Source organism: Heterocephalus glaber, unplaced genomic scaffold (genome assembly GCF_053883595.1).
Source record: "Heterocephalus glaber isolate CG9 unplaced genomic scaffold, H.glaber_assembly_v1.0 deba00001472, whole genome shotgun sequence".
In the NCBI taxonomy this organism is placed as follows: domain Eukaryota; kingdom Metazoa; phylum Chordata; class Mammalia; order Rodentia; family Bathyergidae; genus Heterocephalus; species Heterocephalus glaber.
Window position 1 is genome coordinate 12658056 of NW_028258315.1, and position 14016 is coordinate 12672071.

Genomic DNA, 14016 nt, shown 5'->3' on the forward strand with positions numbered 1-14016 from the left:
GAGGGAGGTATGTGCACCAGCTGCTATTTGCAAAATCTCGACAGCAATATGACTACTTTTAACTGTCCTTCGTTATGCTTTCTGATGAACTTGTAAACCGAATATTTAGAAATTTCTACAGGAGATTTGTCTCCTTAAGGCTGTTCTCAATTTTCAGACAAGGTGACACTTTTTAAAAAAATCTCCGCACAAAATCTTACAATGCCCTCCCCCTTCACTCAAAGTAAAAAAGTCTTCAGAACAATAGCCTCCCACGCTTTTCACAATATGTCTCCTCCTACCTCGCCCCCATTTACTACTAGGAACTCTCCTGCCCTATGTCCCTCCCTATTTGTGGATAGTCTGTCCTCCTCAGCCATATTCAGATGTCCCCTTTCCGAGGCCTGCTCTTACCATCCTACCTAAAATTGCAGTCCTTCCCTGCCTCTGAAGCCCTTGTACCCAGATCTTCCTCTCACTCCTCATCACCTTCTATATAAATTACTTATTTATTTATTTAGGCTTTGTCCTCCCAGAATGTCGGCTCCACGAGGTCAGGAGTCTCAGCTTTGTTAATGGATCCATCCTGAGTTCATAGAACAGTGCCTGGCACCTAGTGCTTAACGCAGACTCAGTGAATGAAAAGGGGTCCCACACGTGAGAATGGGCGGCCATCCTTTCTTAAAATCATGTTTTTGAGCTGTTAGAGGTCAAATGGTTAGTCCTTGGACTCCTAACGCAACACAGATTCTACAATAAGGCATACAGGTAAAGCACCTTGAGGAGTTTAATTGAAATAAGTTTAAGAGGCACAGCTGCATTTTATTTAAATATATAATTTAACTGTTCCTGTGTGGCCGCCTCACTTCTCACTGCCTTGTAACTTACTGCCCTCTGGTGGTTAATTGTTTTTACTAAATTATGGAAGTCATTGTAGCGCTAGTCGTAGAATCACACCCTAAATTTAAGAGGCTCTTACAGGTCAGCTAGTCCTATTAACTGTGGTGCCGAGAGCTAAACTTCAGCACATAATGAGGGGAGAACATATTCAGAAGTGCCGTCATATCTTTCAACTTTTAGATTCACTTTGGTAGAATACTAATTGTCAGACACTATCAGCCCCCAAACAATTCCTCTTCTTTGTTTAGAGAGAAGGAAATAGACGCCCAGTGAGGTTACAAGGCAACTGTTTTCATGTTGAATAGCAACTAAAATTCTATAGTAAGAATCTCATCAGAGTCTGATTGGTGCTATGGTTTGGATCTAATATACCCCAATGGCTTCTGTGTTGAAGGCTTGGTTCTCAGTTTGGAAGGTGGTGTGACTGGTAAGAGGTGGGGCCTAGAGGGAGGAGTTAGGTCATACAGGGTGTCCTCAAAAGGCCTCGTGAAATGCCAGTCTCTCCTTTCCTGGTTCTCAGCCACCACGAGGTACAAAGCTTTGCTGTACCACACACTCCCCACCAGAATGTGCTGCCTTGCCACAGGCTCAAAAGCAATGGGGCCACCTGAATGAGCCAAAATAAACCTTTGTTCTTTATTTGTTTGCTTATTATTGTACTGGGAATCGAATCCAGGGCCTCCTGCGTGCTAGACAAGTATTCTCCTATTGAGCTACATCACTAGCACTTTTTAATATTTTGAGACAGGATCTCACTAAGTTGTCCAAGCTAGCCTCAAACTTGTGAACCTTCTGCCTCACTCTCCTGAATAGCTGAGATTACAAGTGTGCGCCACTATGCCCAGCTCAACCTTTTCTCTTTTAAGTTGGTTTATGTCATGCATTTGTTACATTAACAGAAAGCCTCCTAACACAATTGGTGAATGTATAAATTCAGATAATTCATGGGTCAAGCCACATCTTCACAACATCTAAAGAGAGACAAATGTGAGGGAGGCTCATTTCCTTCATTTTGGCGACTTGGCTAAAAAATCCTGAACTGGTTTGACTCAGTTGTTGCCAGTAACATAGACATATTTGCATCTTTCCACGGTGTGGGAGTTTATTGAATAACAATAAATTGACAAGCTACATCAATTTCATCAGCCTTATCTGACCAAGTACTCAAGGTTCACTTTGTAGCTAATAGCTGGGAAATCAGGGCCTTTTATTTCAATCTTAATTACTAATATTTGAACACTAAATTCACATATGATTTATCAGAACATAGAAAAACGGATTAACAATGGTTTCAGGATTTGAAGAGACAGAATTAAATAACGAGAATTTACAGGGATCTGAAAAGTCACCACGGGTATCTACTTTCTGTTGTAAATTCTTTTCTCTGGGAAATACTAATTTTTACCTATATCATTTGGTCCTGGTATGTGTTTACATAACTTTTAGGACGCAGAAATGTCCTGCTAGAGAAAAGAGGTGTCAATTTGTCAAAACTGGTGGCAGAGGTATCATGTAGGTTTGATTATATAGATATCCCATGCTGCCCTGGGGTATGTGACCTCTGATTATAGCTGTAGGCTGCCTAGTGTGTACGGGCCATTTAACAAATAATGGTTCCATTAACTACTGATAGTTGCTCGGCTGTGGTCCCACCTTATATTTTGCATGAGTCTTTGACAATTTTAGTGTCAAGATGGCAGTTAAAGCCAGCAGTGTAGAAACATAAACTTCATTTCAATGAAACTCAAAAAAAATTTATAAGATAAAGCTTGCAAAAGCAAGGGAGATCAAGGAGGACATATGTAAGGAGAGAAAACAGAGGTCTAGGGAACAAAGAGTGGTGACAAGACCATCTCTCAACTCAGTTTGAGTCTGCGATACAATGGAAGAGCAACCCTCCTGCAGGAGCAATTACAAGATCTGGACCAAAACAAAGAAGAAAAAATAACAACCCTTGAAGGCACTGGAGTGTGCTCTTTGGAGAGCGCTTCGTGAGTTTGGATGAGAAGGAGATGGAAAAAACAGCAGTAGAAGAATGAGATAGAAGAAAGGATAGACTAGAACAGAAGGGTGCAGCTGGGGTGGAGATGTGAGGAGGTAAAGACCAACCAGGAAAGGGGACATCACAGAGGCCAAGGAAATAGAGCCACTTTAAGTGTGAGTGGTCCCTGTGGCCCGGTGCTGTGACAGGCAAGTGACTTGAACACTGCCAATAAATCTCCTGCCCTTGACACTGTGCTGCAGACTTGTTCACACTTCTACTTCCACCTGAAAATGCTTTGCTACCATTTCTGAACATCCCAATCTTACCCAATTTCGAGGCTTGGATAAAATTCCAGCTCCTCTGGAAACTCTGCATATGAATTATTCTCGACTTGGTCCCATCCCCCCTTTTCCTTTAACCTACTGGGTGCTGCAAGAAGCTCGTACAGACATAATTATCCATAATAATTCTCCCGTGATAAGGTATGTTTAAGTGAATAGTTTGACAGTTTGTATGTTTATCGAGATCTTATAGTCAAATTAAGTAAATGAAAATATATATAAATATTTTAACGTGTGGGGGACAAAAAGTCTGGGAAAACTATACACCAAGATGTTATCTCCTTGAAAAGGTTATCTTTGGAGTCAAAAAGGTTAACATGATTTTTAAAATTAGTCTTCTTGTAATTGTGATCAACATACATGGATTTCCACATATTTAAAGTATACATTTTGACGAGATTTCACATATATGCGTGTGTGTGTGTGTAAAACTGGTTTCAGAGTAGAAAATATACATTTCTTGTAGATGTCCTTTATCAGGCTGAAGGAGTTCCCTTCTATTTCTAGTCTGCTAAGAGTTTTTATCAGGAACAGATGCTGATTTTGTCAAATGCTTTTTCTGAAAATGCAGTGACAGTTATATAATTTTTATTTGTGCTTTGTAAATGTACTCAGTTACACTTATTTTCAAATGGCAAAGTGTATTTCTGGGATAAATTTTATTTGGCCATCATGTGTTGTTGCATTTATAGATCATTTGATTTACTAAAATTTTGTTTAGAATTTTTGCATCTATATCCATGAAGGATTGTTTTGTAGGGTTTTTTGTGTCGTTTTTATTTGATTTTAATATCAGGTTAATGCTGATCTTGTGGAAGGAAGAAAAGTGTCCCTGCTCTAGCATTTTATGGAAAAGTTCTTGTAGAATCAGTAGTGTTTTTTTCTTGAGTGTTTGGTAGCCTTCACCATTGAAACCATCCAGGTCAGGAGTTCTCTGTGGAAAGTTTTGAACTATAAATCATATTTTTAATAAATAAAGGGCTATTCTGGATATTTTTCTTCTTGAGTAAGCTTTGGTATTTTTAGGTTTTCCAAGGAATTTTTCCATTTCACCTAAACTGTTGAATACATTGACATAAGATTTTCATAACCCTCCTTATCTCTTTAATGGCTGTGGGATTTGTAGTCACATGCCCTATAGAAATGTCACCTCCCACATTCACGACCCTAGCAATCTGTATCTTTTCTCTTTTTTTCTTGATAGTCTGACAGAAAATTTATCAATTTTATAGATCTTCCTGGCTTTGGGGTTCACCAATTTTCTATATTTCTTTCCACCACTGATTTTTCACTTTTGTTATTTCCTTTCCGTGTATGTATGTGTCTATGTGGTACTGGGGTGAAACCCAGGGCCTTTGTACTGAACTGCAATCCTAGCCCTTTTTCTCATTTTTTTTGTTTCTTGAGTCAAGTTTTCACTAAGTCACTAAGTTGCCAAGGCTGGGCTCGAACTCATGACCCTCTTGCTTCAGCCTCCCAAGTGCTAGGATTACAGGTGTGCACCACCACACCTGGATTTCTTCTGCTGTAAGTTAATTTGCTCCTCTCCTCTGCTTCTTGCTGTAGAAACTGAGGCCACTCATTTGAAACTTTTCTTCCTTTCTAATATATGCATTTAGTGCTATAAATTTCCCCCTAAGTTTTACTTTAGCAGCATCGTGAAAATTTTGATATATTGTTTTTAAATTTTCATTATGTTCAAAAATACTCTAAAGTTTCCTTTTTGGGGCCAGGGATTTAGCTCAGTGGTTCCGCTGCCTGCCTCGCAAGCACAAGGACTGAGTTCGATCCCTGGTGCCAAAAAAATAAATTAATTAAATAAAATAAAATTTCCTTTTTGGTTATTTGCAGGTGAGTTATTTAATTTTCAAATATTTGAGGATTTTCCACAAACCTTTCTGGTTTTTATTTCTAATTCAATTCCATCATGGTCAGAGAACATACTTTTTATATTTTGAACGGTTTGAAAATTATTGTTTATAGGCAAAACTATGGCCTATCATTGTTAATATTCCACTTCCACTTGATGTGTACACTGATATTTTATACATGTCATATTTTTCAAATTAATTCTGTTCAATTTCTGTAATTAATTTTCTATTTGTCATATCAATTATTGTGAAGGTATAAAAATCTCCAACTATTACTATGAATTTTTATTTTTTTCTTTGCAGTTCTATTAGATTTTTGCTTCATGTATTTGAGAGCTCTGTTATTAGGCACATAAATGGTTATGACAGTTATTATTTCTTGATGAATTGAGCCTTTTTTCATTATGAAATTATCTTTTTTGTTCTAAAAATGTAATTCTCTAATTTCAATCCAGCTTTATTTTGACTAGTGTTAGCATGATATATTTTCTATCCTTTTACTTTTACCCTATTTGTGTCTTTCTTGTATGCAGGATTTATCTGGGACTTTTATAAATCCAATCTGACAATCTCTGCCTTTTTATTTGGGGCTTTTTAGATTATTATATTTCATATAGATTGAATTAATATAAATTAGCTTAAATTTAACATATATACGTTTGTTTTCTGTTTGTCCTTTCTATTCTTTGTTATTTTTTTCTCCCTTTTTCTCCCTTCTTTTGAATTGAATGCTTTTCATGATTCCATTTTATTTTCTTTGTTAACTTAGTAGCTAACCTTCTTTCTTTCCCATTTTATTTCTTACCTTAGGGTTTATAGTATACATTTTAAATTTATTATATTCTCTTTCAACTAATATTATATGAGTTTACATATGATATGAGACCTCCACAATTTTATACTTCCATTTTACTCATGTCATTATCATTTCTAGTGGTTTACCTTTATTTTTCTGCTTCCTCCTGAAGAATTTCCTTATAGTTTGGGCTACTGGTGATGACTTTGTCATCTTCTGTGTGTCTAAAATAAATCATTATTTTGCCTTAATTTTTGAAAGATATTTTTTCTAAGTATAGAATTCCAGGTTGACGGGGCTGTAGTTTTTTCTTCTTTTAGTACTTTACAGACATTGTTCCATTGTCTTCTGGCTTTCATTATTCCTAATGAAAGGTCATTAATCACGCATATCATTTTCCTCTTGTATATTGTGTTTGTTTTCCTTGTATATGTCTAAAGATTTTACCATTGATTTTGAGAATTTGACTATGGTGAGCTTTAGAGTCGTGGTTGTCTTCTCTTCCTCCTTCTGGCACTTGCAATTCAGTGAGCTTCTTAGCTCTGTAAATACAGTACATGGTTATCATTAAATGTGTAAAAAAAGTAGCCATAATTTCTTCAAATATTTTTTGTTCTCACTCCTTTGAGGATTCAAATTACACATATATTAGGCTGTTTGTGTTCCACAGCTCATTGATGCTTTGTTCATTTTTGAAAATTCTTTTTTTCTTAGACTGGTTCATTTTGAACAGATTCCATTGCTCTCTTCAAGATCATTAATCTTTTTTTCTGCTAGTATGTATAACGTTCCCTTTATCTTATTGAATATGTTTTAATCTCAAATGTATTTTTTATCTAGAAGCTAATTGTGGGTCTTTTTAAATAAAAATATTAACCATTTGAATAAGGTTATTACTGTTTTAATATCCTTCTCATCCATTCTAACATCTGTGTCATTTTTTACTCAGTTTCAGTTGGCTGATTTTTCTCCTTACTTTGTGTTGTATTTTCCTGCTCATACATGTCTGATAAATTTTTATTAAATGGCATAGATTATGAATTTAACCTTGTCTAGTTCTGCCTATAATTGTCTTCTTATAAATATTCTGAAGCTTTGTTCTGGGGCATTTCAGTGACTTGGGAACAGTTGGAGTCTATTGGGTTTTCCTTTTAGTATTTAGTATAGTTATGTTGGATCAGAACCAAGTTTATTCTAGGGCCAATTATTGTCCACTATGAGGTAAGAGCCCTCTGAGTTCTCTACCTGATGCTCCGTGAATTGTGAAGTTTTCCAGTCTGGCTGTGGGAAAGGCCACTGGTTCTCCCTGGCCCCATGGATTCAGTAATCTCTAATCATCTAGGAAAATTCTTTCTTTAGCCTCAGGTCTTTTCCTTGTGCACATGCACTGATTAGTGCTCTGTTGATCCTATGTGAGTGTTCGGAGTTCACTTTCCATGCAGTTCTCTTTTCTATAACACTCTGACCTATGAACGTTAGCCACTGAGGTTTCCCTGGCCTCTCAGCTCTTTCTCCTCATCTCAAAGTGTCCATCTGGGCCCCCTCTCTGCAACATGGAACTCTCCCAAGGCAGTAAGCTGAACTAATCACATGGCATTGCTGTCCTTTGTTTCTCAGGCCTATTGTTTTGAAAACCATTGTTTTTATGTAAGTCTTTTTTTTTTTCTTGTTTCTGGCAGGAGATAAATCCATCCATATTATTCTGAATCTTGGCTAGAAGCAAAAGTCCAAAAATTATTTTTAGTACTATCATTTTGTTCATTAATTTCCCATGTTTTGACAAAACATTTTTTAATCAGAAAATCTTTTAAAAAGAATGTTACCCAAGTGTCTTAGCCACTCTCTCATTGCTGGGACATAATACTCAACATCCACAACTTAAAGGAAGAGAGGTTTAATTTGGCTCAGGTTTTTAGTCCATAGTTGGCAGGCTCCAAGGCAGGAAGGCATGGTGAAAGGGCCTGGGTGGAGGAAAGCTGCTCACATCAGGGCATCTAGGAAGCACCATGTGAAAGAGGAAGCCAGGGAAGGAGATGTATCATTCCAAGTCATGTTCCCAGCAGCCCTCCCTCTTAACAGCACTTTTAGCTATAAACTCTTATCCAATCACTTCCCAAAGGTCCCACCTATGACCACTTGAGGCTTTGGAGGACATCTAGATATAAAGCATAACACTAAGTAACAGCCTGAGAGCAACCTGAGGAAGACACAAGAAATAGTGCAGAAAATGAGGCATTGTCTTCTGCAATGATTGATGCAAGAAGACACCATGGAGGACACAGCATCACAATGGACTAGTAAAGAATTTTTAGGGCTTGTTGTAGCTCATGTGCTTAGCATGCATGAGGTCCTGTCTTACATCCCCAGCACACAAAAGAATTTTACAGAAATACAGGATTCTTTTTTTTAAAAAAAAGCACTAAGTTGTCATAAGAGGTGAGTCTCAAAAGCAGGAAGGATCTGATGGAGAAGGAGGAAGGGACCTGGATGAGCAAGGAGAGTGGAGAAGCGGTTCAGATCAGAGAGCCTTTTAAATGATAGGTCTCAAAGATGTGCCGAGGGGAACAACTGGGAGACAAGAGGGGGGTCTCTGGAGGTGCTAAATACCATTGTAAAGGAGGAAGGGATTAGTTTGGGCAATTAAAAAGATATGAAAGAGGAAAAGTCACAGGCTACTTGGGACTCAAGTCTGGACATTTTATAAGGGCGTAGAAAAAAATGAGAAAGTCAGCAAGGATCAGGTAGGAGAACTGGCCATGTCCATTTGCCTACAGCTGACTTTGAGGTACCAAGGGACAGCATTCAATGGCAGTGTCCAGAAGCAGCTGTAGACTGTATGCTCACATCAAAATGCAGAGCTATGATGTTAGATGTACTTTAAAAAGTGAATTCTAGTATGGTCAACCAAATCCTGAACACAGTATATGTTAGCCATTCCTCCACTGGGTTAGAGTTCACCAGCCTTGCTTCAGCAATGTAATTCTCAATGGCAGCAGTGGAGGGCAGCAACAGTAGAGGCTGGGATACTACTCACATCAGTGAGGCAAGTCCCCCTTTTGAAAGAAGTCCCCCAACCAACAGTGGATGTTTCCAGGTGCTGAGGAAAGGGGGCTGGCTTTGGTTTGCCAAGTAACCTGAAGATCCTTCTTCATCTTGCAGATGGAAATGCTGAGCAAGACAATAGAGACCTCTTCATTCTGCCAGGCAAAAAGAATAATAGTTCCATCTGTGTATTCAGTGCCTACTCTTCTAAGACCTGTATGTATATTGCCATGAGTTGTCTTAACCTTAAGGCAGTGCTATTATAATCATGATGTGTATTTTATAGTAAATGAGTTCAAGTGGACACAACTTAAATGTTCATATCTGGTTCCAGAGTCTATATGTCTATATACTTAACCATGATTCTACATTGAGTGTGTGTGCGTACACGTGTGTATGCACATGCCCTTTAGTGTATGGAGTGTTTTGGTTAATTTGTTAAGATTTGAGGTAAGAGAATGTGCATTTTGAGCTTTTCTTTTAAAACAAACACTATAAGGCAGAAACAAGATACACTAATGCATTGCTCAACAATAAAGATATATGTTGAGGAATGGATCATTAGGTGACTTTGAAGTTATCATAGCATCATAGAGTATACACACAACTAAGACAATTATGGTGTCATAAGGCCATGTGATGTGTGTGTGTGTGTGTGGTGTTGGGGATTGCACCCAGGGCCTTTGCACTGAGCTACATACTCAGTTTGTTTTGTAAATTTTTTTTAACTTTGAGACAAAGTCTTGCCAGGTCACTGAGGTTCCCAGGCTGGACTTGAGCTTGGAACCCCTCCTACCTCAGACTCCTGGAATGCTGGGATTACAAGGATGTGCCACTGTGCCCAGCTGCCACGTGATTTATGGGACAATTTCATAGGTGCTGTCCATCATTGTCCTGAATGTTGTGATGTAGCACATGACTGTTCTTCTTGCTGAGTAACAAAGACAGTAGGATTTGAAGTCTGGTCCATGGACCATTGGTTACTGGCTGGTTTGTGAGGTGAGTATGGAAACCGACAGTAAGTGTTTAGACACTTTTATAGCAATTTGACCGAGTAATTTTCTTTCTATTGCATCTAATAAATATTAAGGGCTTGTAATTTGAATATCTTTTTAATTTTATTTCTCTAGTAATTCATGGCTGATGGAAAATGAAACTCAGCACTATATTTATTATTTTGTAGTGCTGGGGATCAAACCCAGGACATGGCACATGCTAGGCACACACGCTGCCACTGAGTCACAGCCAGAACCATTGTTCAGACATGGAGGAGCTGCTTCTTGAATGTTCCAGAAACTCCACTGATCAAGATGAAAATACAGTGAAGAAGAGCCAGGTGTGATAGTGTACACACCAAGTCATGGTAGTGTAATCCCAGCACTCATGAGGCTGAGGCAGGAGAATTGCCATGAGTTTGAGGTCAGCCTGGGCTACAAAGTGAGTTCAAAGCCAGCTTGAACCAACTAACTAACTAACTAAATAAATAAATAAATAAGAAGGAGAGAGGAGGGTGGGAAAAGAGGAGGAAAATAAAGATGAAGGACTATCTTGACAACTCTCCACTTCACCTCTTAGCTGTAGGCCAAATACCCCAATAAGCACAAGAAAGGGACAAAATTAAGAAGAAACAGAATGAAGAGTATGGTTTCAAAAACAACACTGGTCTTATATATTGCTGGTACACCTTCAGCATGAATATTTGAGACATCAATGGACCCTGAAGTCCTGGAATAAACCAGGCTCTCACACCCATTTATTCCTATTCACTTATCACAAATATCACTACCTGATTTTCACCTGAAACATGAGCCTTTTTTGGCCTTGCTGCAGCTTTGGGGTCAAAAGTTGCTATTTAGGAATATGAGAGGAGTTCTAGAAGCAGTAGCATTTCCCAGGGAAAACTAGATACCAAAATGATAAAGGGAATCATCAAGGCATAAGCAAAAAATTAAAAAGTGAAGGAGAATTTGTTTTTTGTTAGAGAAGAGGAAAAATGCAATATTCTTTGTTCATTTACAGGGATCCCCTCCCCATCCCTGAGGAAACTGACTGAAAAATGGTCAGCTGGGTTTTGGGTTAGGCCTGCTGGAGCCTTGCAGAAGGACAAAGTAAATGTCCACCCATGATTTGCCAGGAGCATTCCCTGTCTTTCCTCAACTCTTTTTGCTTTTCCTCCCCCTCTGTAGTTAATTCTATTTCTTTTGTCTTAAGACTCTGCCATGTTAAAAAGCAAGGACTCTAGAACGGTCACTACATTCAACCGCATCGATCCTTTGTGTATGAGTTTAGTAGGCGCCCTGCAAAGAGTGTGCTCTGATAGGAAGGACAGCTGGGGCTGGAGGGGGCTGAAAGCTTTCATTCCTTCCAATGGGTCTGTGGCTTTACGAGGAGAGGAGGAGGAAGAGACCTGAACTAGGACGCTTGGTCTCTCTTGCCCTGTGGTGCCTCAGGACGCTGCAGAGTCCCTGCCAGCTAGCAGGACCTCACCACATGTGGCCACACAATCTTGAACTTTCCTCCCTGCCTTCAGGACCAGAGCTGAATAAAGCTTCTCCTTATAGATTATGCAGTCTTTGGAATTCAGTTACAGCAACAGAAAATGGGCTGAGAAAGGGGAATTCAGAAAAGCACTCAGCTGTCTGGTGCTCTCATGTGTATGATGGATGGTTATCCAGGGGTCAGAGAAGAATTCCTTCCGATGGAGAGGGATCATAGAGTATAAGGGAGGGTTCGTGTGCTGGGGTGCGCATGGGAAAATTGTTCCAAGAGCCACCAAGGAGGTGACACCAGAGGTGCAGAGATGGGGACCAGGGGGGCTGCACATCAGCCTCGGGGTTGTACATATGCAGCTGGGGATGATGTCATCCATTCTACTTTGGTTCCCCTGTGAGCCTATTAAGACCAATTAAGGATGATTTACTTCATAGATCACATTTTGACTTTCACTCCCCTATAATTCTGCTCAAACTCAATTTCTCATTTCGGCTCTCTCCAAATTCTTGTCAGATAATAATCAGTAAGGTCTAGCTTTCCCCGAACTATTTGTTGTCATTTTCATGACATTTTCATGACATATTACCAGTTCCTGGTAATAGGGCACAGACATATTTGGTTCAAGTTACTAGTTAGGCAAAGGACTTGACTCCCCAATGTCTCATTGGGGTGAGTGCACTATTTACCCTATCAGGGAACGTGAGGATTAAAAGAAACACAGAAGCACGCCTGGTTACTTGGGTATCTCTCTGGTGACCTGGACCACAGCTAGAAGGCTTGGCGGATTTCTTCGACCAAGTATTTCTTTCCTACTTTTTCTTTCAGACAGGATTCCTAGGCTTTTCAGGTTCACTAGGCTATTTGCATTGTATTGTGGATACAATATCAGCTTGAAACAATTTACCATCTTCTCTCAGCCTTCTCATCCCATTCCTACTGGGAGGATACAGGAGAGAGAGGAACCCAAAACTACTTTGTTTTCAAGGAAGAAGAAAATTCATGCACAAAAACGAAATAAAAATTAAGCAACTGACCCAGGAAACATTTGACCTATTGACTTTCTCCTTCCTGGAACACGTGACTTGTGGTTCATGGGCTTCTGGGTTCTGTGAGTGGGGTGGACAATGCTGCCTGGCTGGTTATCATACAGTGTTCGCAGGGCTGGAAAGAAAAGAGCTAGGAGGAAGGGCAGAAGGCTGAATGAAAGTGGAAAGTATTAGATGTCTACGAGCTTGGAGGAATCACGTTGAACATGGAAGTCTGTCTCCCACTGGGTCCCCTTGGGACAGTTTAGGGCACGGAATAAAGAGTACAAACCATTGTAATGGCTTCTTTTTTTGGCATCTGTTTGCCTGTGTGCCAACTCCTTTCAGGCTTGACTCATATCTGTAAATACTGGAAAAACACAAAATTGACCAGCTCACATTTTCTGCCCATAGTAAAGGGGAAAAAATCAATATTGGCAATTCTATGCAGAAGATAAGTTCAGACCTTTTAAAAGCTCTTAGAATCAAAGATTTATTTTCTGCCAAGATGACCTGAAGAGACCATTCATTGGCTCTCTGACTTGAGGAAAGACAGGAATAATTAGTATAATTCTTATTTTACAGATGAAGCAACTGAGGCCTAGGAAGATGATTTAATTTTCTCGAAGTCCTGCAGCCAGCGGAGGGGTGGAGGTTAGAGTGCCAAGTGTCCCCTACTCTGGCAATGCCATCCTATGTCTTTCTTGTTGCCCAGTGAATTGTAGGGAATGAGCTACCTCTGTGCTGGGAGGAGGAGGAAGGTGAAGAGTAAACAAGTGCTTAAGCAAGGCTGCCCAACTCTGGAAAGAGCTCGAGAATAGACCGGAAACCCCTGTCTGTGCATTACAACAACTGGGCTGCTGATTGAGCCCCAGGCAGGTGCACTAAATCAACCTCTGGAGGTGGCAGCAGAGTATCTGCAGTTTGGGAACACTTGTCAGGTGATTCTGAGATGTCAGGCTGAGAGCCACTGTTCTAGCATGGTGATTCTTAGGGAGGGTTGAGGAGAAGGCAAACAGCCTTAACAAGGGACAGGTGGAAGGTGGTGAGGGCATCACCTGGAGCTCGGGCCTGCGTGCAGGAGTTAGACTCACCCGGGGCGGCTTGCTGAGTCTGTAGGTCTGCTCGGGCCTGAGGATTTGTGTTCCTGTCAAACTCCGCACATGCTGCTGCTGGGGCTGAGCCGGGAGCCACGCTTTGAGAACTGCTCGCTCGCGGACCTAGAGGTAACTTTTCATACTGTTTCTCTAGTCCCCAGTGCTAAAGTCTGTTGTACCCCCAGAGTTGCCGTGGGGTGTATGGGTGGGGAAGAGGATTGTTTTGGTTATATGTCCACAAGTCAGAGGGGGAAACGTGTGCTATCTCTGAGTCCACGGGCTAGGGAAGAGTTGCCAGCCAGGGACTCAGAACAGAAAAGCAGAACTGAACATTGATTGTATTTGTTTCCTGTGCTGACTGTGAAGACTCTTGGAACTCCTGCTAAAATTAATTTTTGGAGCACAGCTTTAAAAAGATTTAAATGGTCTATTATCAGTCTCCATAGCAAGGCAGCCACCTGCGTAAGATCTTTAGCTCAACAAAACCA

At 40.0% G+C, this 14016-nt stretch overlaps 1 protein-coding gene across 3 annotated transcripts in view; it reads left to right on the forward strand.

The window, feature by feature from the left end:
- Positions 1-14016, forward strand: part of LOC147826196 (uncharacterized) — a 94755-nt gene that overhangs the window by 32363 nt on the left and 48376 nt on the right. The gene's annotated exons all lie outside the window — the stretch shown is intronic.